Source organism: Peromyscus californicus, unplaced genomic scaffold (assembly GCF_007827085.1).
Source record: "Peromyscus californicus insignis strain IS unplaced genomic scaffold, ASM782708v3 Scaffold_3__1_contigs__length_106647218, whole genome shotgun sequence".
Lineage (NCBI taxonomy): Eukaryota > Metazoa > Chordata > Mammalia > Rodentia > Cricetidae > Peromyscus > Peromyscus californicus.
The window spans coordinates 74,946,688-74,958,443 of record NW_026294551.1 but is presented as its reverse complement, the minus strand read 5'-3'; the positions used below and the strand labels follow the sequence as shown (position 1 = coordinate 74,958,443).

The 11,756-nt window shown below is 39.7% G+C and overlaps 1 pseudogene; it reads left to right on the top strand.

The window, feature by feature from the left end:
* Positions 1-4,678: 4,678 nt before the first annotated feature.
* LOC128123402 (ATP-dependent RNA helicase DDX4-like) lies at positions 4,679-6,856 on the top strand (annotated as a pseudogene).
* The last annotated feature ends 4,900 nt before the right edge of the window (positions 6,857-11,756 follow it).

The window sequence follows — 11,756 nt, the reverse complement described above, 5'->3', positions numbered from 1 at the left end:
CAAAAGAAACTGTAGAAGTTATCAAATGGGCTTTGGGGAGAAAAATCCCATCTCATTGACAACTCCGCAGTAGAGGCAGTCAGAGAACCTTCAGGGCAGCAAAGCCCAGGGGAAGACACATCATGTAAGATCAGGAGGCCAGATCATGCTGTAAAAGCCAATAGTTGAGAAAGGCTGGAGTGGAGTTGGAACCAGACTCTGGAAGGTTTAGAATGCCAGGTTCTGATAGTAGAAGCTAAGAGCTAGTACATAATCTAGAGACTAAGAGTGACATCTGTTCTTTTTTTTTTTTTTTTTTTTTTTTTTCCTTTCTGGCCTCTGTGCTCCTCCCTGAATATTTCAGGCACACTCTAGTCTCAGAATATTTGAATCTTCTCTCCTTTGTCTTGAAAGCAGCAGTTCTCAACCCATGGGTTGTGACCCCTTTGGATCATTTTGTAACAATGAGAATATGTCCTGTATATCAGATATTTACATTACTATTCACCACAGTAGTAAAAATACAGTTACGAAGTAGCAATGAAAATAATTTTATGGTTGGGGATCACAACATGAGGAACTATATTAATGAAAGCATTAAGAAGGTTGAGAACTTCATAAAAGTTTCCCAAAGGACACTTATCTTCCTCTGTTCCACCTCCCCAGTCTGAGCTGGCCTCCAACTCACAACCTTCTGCCTCAACCTCGTGAGTGCTGGGATTGCAGATGTACACCACCACAGCTGGCTCCTTCATGTTTCTGTCCAGATTCTATGAGTGAGGCCAACCATATCTCTAAACTTCTGTGCCCCATCCTATTTAGTTTACTTTCATATATCTGCTTTTCCTTCATATCATCCCCACAGCATCACAAAACTATATATGTATGTCACTTTATTGTCTATCTGCTACAGGTAGAGTGTGAGCAGAATGAGATCAGACACCATTCCTGAGCCCATGTTACTGCGAACTTGATACCAGAGACACTTCCTAGTACTCAGTAAATATTAAATTAGTAATTATTTTTTCAAGAAGAATGTTCCTCTAAACCCAGGTGCTACCATATCCAGTCTATAAGCAGAAAGAAGGTCTTTATATATTCCAATTGTCATAAAAATAGTCTAATACTTGAAAAATAGTCTAATACTGATTGAATGAGAACTAAGGCAGTTATGGGTTTAGGAGTAGAGACTCCTGTGACTCAACTAGTTTAAAGGCAGCAAATTAGGGAATCTGTATACTAGGATGCCAAAAGTGCATTTAATGCACTACAGAGTTTATAAGTCACCTGATAGCTGTTACATTTGCCACTTGACTCTGTTCTTGCTCTTTCTTCATAGCTTCACTTCTCAGGAAGACAAGATCAAACTTCTCAGGCATGAGTAAGCATAGGGTTGCAGGGCAGAATGTTCTGAGATGCCGTAATATGCCAATTGAGACATAAATGTCACAGTGTATTGACACGGATTGTAAATGCTCAAAGGCTTCTTCAATGTGCAATAGGGTAGACAAAATTTCTACCTCTTTGTCCCGCAAACCAGGTAATAGAATTTTAAAAATAAGTACAGGGCCAACATACAGGTTTGTTCTGTGATTTCTACTGCTCTGTTCAATGAATTTTATCAATGCCTTATATTTTGCTAATTCCTTTAATAAGATCTTACGACACGCATTAGAATAGATGATAATATTTATGTTTTTAGATCACCAAAATCAAGTGGCAACATGTAGCAGCACAGTTAATTCTAAGGCTCTGGAGTAAATGTCCCATTTCTCCCAAACTCTCCATGATTTTTAAATAAATGAGCTAGCTTACAGGAGTCTCAACTTAGCAATCTGTGAAATGAGTACCACAAACAACTATTTGGTGAGTGTTTTGGTGTTTTGTGGATTCCATTTCATTATCTCTGCAAATACATATGGTTGGCCACCAGCTCAACAAATTCAGCTCTTACCACTCGGAATCAATGAACGCCAGAGGAATGTCTTGTAATCCAGATTCTTAACCCAGTGCATGGTATAGTAGGAATCCAACATCTATTCACTCTATCAAATAAAGTTATCAATGGTAGGGATAAAGATGACTTTCTCATGCTAATATAGCAAAAGGGATGAATGGTGGTGGTCAAAGTAACCATGCCATTGACAGATAGTGTAGTATGAATTGCTAAATGGTCTTATTAATAAAAAAAAAAATCCAGAGCCAGATATTGGGGTGAAAGCTTAAAGATCAGAGAAACAGAACAAGCCAGCTACAAGTTCTTACCTCTACAAAATTCTCAGTCTCAAGAGAGTGAGTTCTTGTTTCTTCACGCCTTATATACCTTTCTCTCCCCAGACATCACTTCTTGGGATTAAAGGTGTGTGTGCTTCCCAGTACTGGGATTAAAGGTGTGTGCCATCACTGCCTTGCTCTGTTTCCAGTGTGGCCTTGAACTCACAGAGATCCAGGCAGATCTCTGCCTCCTGAATGATAGGATTAAAGGTCTGTGCAACCACTGCCTGACCTCTATGTCTAATCTAGTGGCTCGCTCTGTCCTCTCATCCTCATGCAAGTTTATTAGGGTATACAATAATCACCACAAGATAGATAACAGCTAAACCCAAGTTCCTGTCTTCCTGCCAGTTCTATGCCCCGAATTGAACACTGATTCAGCAGTCATTGCAAGTGAACAGGGATGGAAGACAATTTATATTACTCATGTGAGCCTTGCCTGGGAACAGTCTGTATAGGTAAAAGTGAAATTGTAAACAGTTGGCTCTGAAAAAAAATACACTGGACCTCATCAGCCAGTTCAGGTTCTGTCCTTGTCATCCCATCTCTCTCTCTTTGCTGCCCTTTTGCCAGAAGTCATGCACGTATTGTGTTCTCCTGACACAATCTGATGCCAATCTGATGATGCCCTGCCCCATATAAAGATGCATGTCTCTAGAGTAGGAGAGGATTTGGCTGGTGAACATCTTAGCATGTTCTGTTCAAAGAACAAAGGTAAAGGGGTTATGCCATTGTGATTTTGCTGTCAACCAAGGTTCACAAACCCTTCATGCTCTCCTGATCCTTCAGTTACCACCACCACCTCTTCTGTCTCCCTGTCTTCTGCTAGACAGCCTACATACTGTACATCTGCTAGAAAAATGAAGCTCACCATCCTCCTCACACTTTGTGTGAAATCATACTGGATAGTACCACACATCAGTGTTGATTCATTGATACTTCAAGATTCTGTATCTCTGTAGCTATTTTGAGTCACACAACAAAGATAAGAATATGCCCAATTCACTTTAAATTTTATTGCCATTATTTGGGGGAGAGTATTTTATTGTTGTTTGTTTGTTTGCTGTTTGGGTAGTGTCAATATTTATTTGGAAAATAATTTTCAGAACCACAAAAAAACTTGTTTATGAGCCAGAATCCTGAAATATTTTAAGTCATAAAGACCTTAGAAACAATCTGACTCTGACAGCTGGAAGGATGGCTCAGTGGTAAGGAGCACTTGCTAATGAACTTGGTAGTGAACTCAAAGGGCTAGAGTTCAATTCCCAACACAATTCCCAATATCCATGTTACATGGCTCACAAATGACTATAACTCCAGCTCTGGAAGACCTGATGGCTCTCTTCTGGCCTCCTTGGGTGACCACAGTTTTACACACACACACACACACACACACACACACACACACACACACACACACACACACACACACGAGAGAGAGAGAGAGAGAGAGAGAGAGAGAGAGAACACTAGAACACTAAATTGTAGAAACAGGCCAGAGAGAGCTCAGACTGGCAGAGCCATGTATGTCTTGTATCTTTTCTTTCTCTGCAGTTAGCTTCATCTTCCTAGCCTGCCCATCACAGATGTGTTTCTAAACAATTCCCAGAATACTCACCAGGAAGTTCTATTTAACACTGTCCTCAAGTGACAAGCAGGCAGGGCTATTAGAGTTGATTAGGAGATAGCAGAATGGCTCAGGAATTGACCCTCTGCTGTCTCCTGGAGAGATATTGCAGCAGGTAGCTTGCAGGTGCAGGGGAATTTGCCAGCTGAGAGAGACTGTAGAAGCAGGCCTACAAGGCAGCTGATAAAGATTAGAGGATCCAGACAAAGCTTCCCTATTACCTTAAGGGATCAGACATGCTCAATCAGGGACCCTCCTCTATCAGTTATAGATCTTCAGTGACCCCAGGCACTTACTCATGAAGCTGTCCTGGGCTATTGATGTCAGACTTAAGAAGAAAAGCCCTAGAAACCACTGTGTGGGCACATGCCTGTAATCCCTGCACTTGTAGGGTAGAAGTAGGAGGAGCAGGAATTCAAAGCCCTTCTGATCTGCATAGTAGGCTGGAGGCCAGTGTGAGATACACAAGACCACATCTCATGCCAAAACAAAACAAAATTAAGACTTAAATTCTGATGTTAGAAAATCATGCTTTTTGTGGCTGTTGGATAGCATCAGAGGGGTGAGGAAGACTGCACAGGAATACACACACACACACACACACACACACACACACACACACACGGGGGGGGGGGGTGAGATTAACTTTAACCTCACTTTGGTTATGGATAGCAAAAGCAGATTAGTTACAAGATGAATTTGTCCTTAGAGTTCATGAGTTTCAAGAAAAATTTTATTTTCCTGTTCTTAAAACTAGTGTTTAAGGAAGCCCAGAGCGGAGAGGAACCTGTAGCTACCATGGGAGATGAAGATTGGGAAGCGGAAATCCTCAAACCTCACGTGTCTTCCTACGTTCCTGTATTTGAGAAGGATAAATACTCTTCTGGAGCGAATGGAGACACTATTAACAGGTCTTCAGTTTCATCAGAAATGGAAGGAAGATAGACCTTCTGGAAGAGATCATTTCATGAGAAGTGGATTTTCCTCTGGAAGAAATTTGGGAAACAGAGATATTGGCGAGTCTAGTAAAAGAGAGAACACACCTCCAGCTGGGAGCTCTGGAAGAGGAAAGGGTTTTGGAAACAGAGGTTTTTTAAATAACAAGTTTGAAGAAGGTGATAGCTCTGGTTTCTGGAAAGAGTCTAATAATGACTGTGAAGACAATCCAACTCGGAACAGAGGGTTTCCAAGAGAGGCGGCTATCAAGATGGAAATGATTCAGAAGCTTCAGGGCCATTCAGAAGAGGTGGAAGAGGTAGTTTCCGAGGTTGCTGCGGAGGATTTGGTCTAGGAAGACCAAATAGTGAATATGACCAAGATCAGGGGACACAGCGTGGTGGTGGCCTTTTTGGTTCTAGAAAACCAGCAGCAAGCGATTCAGGTAATGGTGACACTTACCAAAGCAGAAGTGGAAGTGGGCGAGGTAGTTACAAAGGGTTAAATGAAGAAGTAGTGACAGGCTCTGGAAAGAATTCCTGTAAGTCAGAAGCTGAAGGAGGAGAAAGCAGTGATATTCAAGGTCCAAAAGTGACATATATACCCCCTCCTCCACCAGAGGATGAGGACTCCATTTTTGCACATTATCAGACAGGCATAAACTTTGATAAATATGATACCATACTTGTAGAAGTTTCTGGACATGATGCACCACCAGCAATTTTGACTTTTGAAGAAGCTAATCTCTGTCAAACCCTGAATAACAACATTGCTAAAGCTGGCTATTCCAAGCTTACTCCTATGCAGAAATACAGCATCCCCATTGTGTTAGCGGGGATGGCTTGTGCTCAAACAGGGTCTAGGAAGACTGCAGCTTTTCTCTTGCCTATTTTGGCTCATATGATGCGGGATGGAATAACTGCCAGTTGCTTTAAAGAGCTGCAGGAACCAGAGTGTATTATTGTAGCACCATCTTGAGAATTGATTAACGAAATTTATTTGGAAGCCAAAAAGTTTTCTTTGGGGACTTGTGTGAGAGCTGTTGTCATATATGGGGGAACCCAGTTTGGGCATTCAAGCCGACAGATAGTGCAAGGCTGTAATATGCTATGTGCTACTCCAGGGAGGCTGATGGATATTATAGGTAAAGAAAAGATTGGTCTCAAACAAGTCAAGTACTTGGTTTTGGATGAAGCTGATCGAATGTTGGATATGGGTTTTGGGCCAGAAATGAAGAAGTTAATTTCTTGTCCGGGAATGCCATCAAAGGAACAGTGCCAAACTCTTTTATTCAGTGCAACTTTTCCAGAAGAAATCCAGAGGTTGGCTGGGGAGTTTTTAAAGTCGAATTATTTGTTTGTTGTTGTTGGACAAGTGGGAGGAGCTTGCAGAGATGTTCAGCAAACCATTCTTCAGGTTAGCCAGTATTCAAAGAGAGAAAAACTTGTTGAGATTCTACGAAACATAGGTCATGAAAGAACTATGGTTTTTGTTGAAATGAAGAAAAAAGCAGGTTTTATTGCAACTTTTCTTTGTCAAGAAAAAATATCAACTACAAGTATTCATGGTGATCAGGAACAAAGGGAGAGAGAGTAAGCTCTTGGAGATTTTCGCTGTGGAAAGTGCCCAGTTCTTGTTGCTACTTCAGTAGCTGCCAGAGGGCTTGATATTGAAAATGTTTAACATGTTATCAATTTTGATCTTCCTTCTGCCATTGATGAATATGTTCATAGAATTGGGCATACTGGGCGTTGTGGAAATACTGGCAGAGCAATTTCTTTTTTCGATACTGAATCTGATAATCATTTAGCACAACCTCTAGTTAAAGTACTATCAGACGCTCAACAGGATGTTCCTGCATGGTTAGAAGAAATTTCCTTTAGTACATATGTACCTCCTGGCTTCAATAATAGCACAAGAGGAACTGTGTTTGCATTTGTTGACACTAGGAAGAATTACCAGGGCAAGAACACTTGGAATACAGCAGGGATTTCTTCTTCACAAGCTCCCAATCCAGTTGATGACGAGTCATGGGATTAAAGCAAACAAACGTACCTCAAGTCTGATGGTTTTGATGCAGAGAAAAAACAGTTTTTATTTTTAAAATTTTAACAGAAGTGTGAAACCTGATATTCTTATATCTCCTGTTTTTCTGTTCTTACTCCTAACCCTTAAAAAATAACCAACTTCATTGACTAGTTACATGAGATGCTGAAAGTTACAACATTGCAGTTACTGATACAAATGGTGTTAACTAAAAGACATTAAAGCATTCTAAATGTTTTGCTTATTTCTAGAATATTCTTCAGAAAGTTAAGACATGTTTCATGTCCAAGTGCTAAGTCTTAGTATAGTGTTTTTTGATCTTATAAAACAAACAACAGGATATGATGTATGTTTGGTTAATTATTGGGTCTAATTTCTACTTGGTCCTCTAAAAGAATAGTGTGTTGGTACAATGTGATAACATGATTTTCATCAAACAGTTGAGACTGAAGCCTTTCAAAGTTATTTGATTTTTAGATCATCAGTCATGTAATGAAAATGGTTCAGTTTGCAACGTAAGCCCTGTACTTGGTGGTATGACAAATGTTTGCTTTTATAACATACAGATTTTCTTTAGATGAAATAAAAGATGAAACACATTTCCCCCTTCAAAAAAAAACTAGTGTTTAGTAAAATTATTTTTTGTATAAAACTCGAAATTTTAACATGTGCATATTTTTGTAATCAGGACATTAAGAATACAGAACATCCTCCCAATTCTTTCATGGGCTTGTTCTTATCATCATCATCATCATCATCATCATCATCATCAACATCATCATCATCATTATTACAATATTATTTAATTTTTATTTTCAACTTAAAATATAATTACAACAATTCTTTCTTCTTTGTCCTTCCTCCAGTCTTTTCCATATGCCCTCCCAAACCCTCTCAAACTATGGCCTCTTATTCTTTAATTGTTATTGTTCATATATGTATGTGTGCCTAAATATATAAATATAACCTGCTCAGTCCATTTAGTGTTACTAAATCCTATTTATAGGATTTCAGGGCTGACCAGTTGGTGTTGAATAACACTTAGAGTACATCCCTAGGAAAGACTATTTGTTTCTCCTAATCTCAGCATCCCCACACACCTGTAATTATCTGTCTAAGGGTGGGACCCGGTGAGATTTCCCACTTCCATGTTAGCGTGTCTACTGGTGTTATACATCTCTAGCTCTTGCTCAGGCAGCCATATTGTTGAGATATCATGGGTGAAGCATCCCTCTCACTCCTAGGAGGCACAACCTCACAGCAGATTTCCTGGTCCTCTGGCTCTTACAATCTCCCCATCCTCTTTTCTATGGAGTTCCCTGAGAAGGCTGGTCCCCTAAAAACCATTGATCTAGTTTTGACTCTTAACTATGTGATATAAACAAAATCCTAAGATTTGGAAACCTTGAGTGGGCTTCTGTGAAGCAGTAAATGCCTTTACAATTCACCCAAATTGCTGTATTTGTCAGGGTTCTTTCTTTCCGTTTATTGCTAAATTGCATTACACTGTGTGGGCTGCAGCACGGTCTGTTTACTCATTCACTCCCAGAGGAGACTGGATTTTCTTAGTATGGAGTAATCATGAACAAAGTTGTCAAAAGCATCCTTGGACAGGCTCTTATGTGAACAAAAGTTTTTGTTTCTCTAGAGTAAACAGAAGTGGAATGAGGGGGTGATATGTTTAATTTTATAAGAAACTGCCAAACCACTTTTCTGGAGAATGATCATTGCTCATTACTAAAGACAGTGTAGAAGACTCAGGAAGCTCTGAATCCTTGTCAGCTTTTGAAGCTGTTGGCATTTGGCATTTATGCATTTGCATGGGAATGAAGTTCACCTTTCGAGGTTAATTTGTGTATATGCTACAACTGTGTCAAGTATGTCTTCTGTTTCTGTTTACTATGCTTCTATCCCCTTTGGCAAAGTATAAATCCTTCCTCATTTTATATCTTTTCTTATTGTTCAGTTATGAAATTCTTCATATATGCTTGACATAAGTCAGACATTTTCTCCCAGTCTCTAGCTTGCATTTTCATTTTCTTAGCAGTATCTCCCAATGAGCAATTTTTAGCTTTTATGGAGTCCAGTTGATCCATGTTTTTAATAGAGCAGCCTTGTGGGCATATCTAACAACTCTATAAGTAGTATCAGGGCACGAATTTCTTTTTTTTTCTTATAAAAGTTTTTCTTAGCTTATGTTTTTGTATTTAGATGGATGGTTCATGTTGATGTAGTTCAGGGAAGGCATGAGGTTTAGGTCAACATCTGTTGAAAAGATTACCCCACCCCACCCACCACCACCCCAAAACTGCTTTTGTGACTTTCTTTTATTAATTAAATTTATTCATTAATTTTGCATCCCTACAGTGGCTTCCTCTCCCCACCTCCCCAATCCCTATCCCCAATCCACTCCTCATTCATTTACTTAATTAGCCAAGGAGGAGGAAAGAGAGAATGGCTGTTACTTGGTGGGAGATTTGGAACAGTGATGGAAATTTTCCAAAATTAGAATATAATGACTGTTTCATTACTTTAGAAACATTGTAAAAATGCTGAAATTTATACTTTAAAGGGGTGAATTTGTGGCATAGAGAAAGCATCTGGATAAACAGAGCAATTAAAGAAAATATCCTAGTCACAGTAGTGTGAACCCTGCTGTAGTTTGGATGTAGATTTTCCCCCTAAGTTCAAGTACTAAAAGCAGGGTTTCCAATGTGACAGTATTGGGGTATGTCATCTTAAAAAGATGACAATTGCATATTTAACAGAGATTTATAACATTTTCATGGGACCAAGCTAGATCTCATAAGAGAACTTTCTGTGTCTCAACATAATGGATTGAAACAACGCAAGGTTGCCTTTCTCAATGTATTCCCTTGCATATGTCCTCACTGTGTATCTCTAACCAACTTCTTCATGCTGCTTCCATGTGATGCTTTCTACAACAACACTCTCATTGGGAGCTGATGTCAGTGCTAATATTTGTGGACTTCTAAAACCATAGCCTCAATACACCTCTTTTCTTTATATACTACCCAGCATCTATTACTATTATTGCATTGTTTGTATGGGTATCCAGTTGACTTAGTACAATTTATTGAAAAGACTATTCTTTCCCAAGACTTGCTTGTCTTAATGGTTTTGTGAAGTTTCAATTGACTGGCTTCACAGTTTTATCCCATTGATCTGTATCTCTAGAACCTTTCATTCTTTCCTCTACAAGAAAGAGTCAAAATGAGTTATCCTACAATGAGGCAACAATGCCTCTGCTAGAGACCAAAGGATCACAAATAAAAAGACCTGAGCCAGGAATGGATTACTTCTTTTGAGGTTGTAGGCTAAAGAGGGCCCCATATTCCCCTAATATTACAGGCTGCTGCCAATGCTCGAATTTACCATCTAAAATCTGACAGTAAGACTACTGTCAAAAACATGATGTACTTGAGTCACAGACCATGGAGAAATCATGCTGGTACTGACCTACAAGCTTCATCCCTGCTGGCTAGCTTTCATGATGCTAGAAGATAAAATGCACATTACCAGAGGGGCAAAGTAATCACCAGTATTGCCCAGGTATGAACCCCATGAGCCATAATAACAACGAGACTGGCAAGACTGCCCACTAGTGTAATAGTGGCTGTAGCACAAATATCATGGGAATGACCAACTACTTTCTGATTAGATTTAAGACCTGCTCTACAAGATGGTATCTGTGCCTGACATCATTAATGGACCAAAAACTTATGGCTAGAATGATCATAGATCCTAGAAAAGAACCTGCTATTATAATCCTGCTATATGGACATGGTATCAAACCAGCTTCTAATGACTTACCATTGTACCAATAGATTAAGGCATCTCTCAATCCTCATTAGAGAAATTTCTGTTTGTAGTTGATGATAATCAACACAGAGAACCACAACGGGCTAAGGTGCAGAGAATTAAAATATCCAGTCCTAAATGGAGCAGAGACAATACACTCTCTCCTCTAAAGACTCAGGGATCATTTGAGAAGAAAGAAAGAGCATAGGAATCAGAGGTAGCAGGTGACAAGTAAACTATGTTCAGACACAGCAAGATGGATCCATATGTGAACTCACATTGGTTGTGACACTATGCACAAGACCTGTGCAAGCCCAAGCCAGACCAAATCCCAGCATGGAGAGGAGAAGTGAGCATTAAGTTCTATGCCTAGCCAAGGAACTTTTGGCAATGTCTAGCCCCTGGGACAGGAAGGATCACTTTTCTCTAAAGGTGAAGCCCCTGATATGTCACGCATGCCCCAGTGGAAAGCAACACATCCAAGAATATTTAGCCAGCATAAACTGGCATTGATTGGGTAGGGATAGGACATAAAGGGAAGGGAAGAGGGGGTGTATCTGAGAAGAGTTGGGATAAGGCGGATGACTGAGATCAAAACAAGGATGGAATTCTCAAAGAACTAATAAAAATACAAAGGGTGGCTAAGGAGCTAGTTCAGTGAGTAAGAATGCTTGTACACATATACATTACACACACTCACACACAAGCACAAAACATACTAAAACAAATGAGATTATGGGTACTCTTGGTTAATAATATCTTGAGGACTTACCAATAGACAGACAATGAAATCCAGGACCACAAGCTCTTTCTCTGTCCGGCCCCTTCTACTCAGTCCTTCTCTAACCACAGTCCCCTTTTCTTTCTTAGGAAACTTAAACAAGTTTTTTTTTCTTCTTTTTTTTACAGTTCTACCCTCAGTTCTATCCATGGTGTTCATGATCATCCTTGGCTACATAGCATGTTCAAGGCAAGCGTGGGGTGAGGAAGACCCTGTCTCAACAACAACAAAGTACTACTGAAGTGGAGAAAATGGAGATTTATAAATAAGTCCTATTCCCTCTAAATAAAA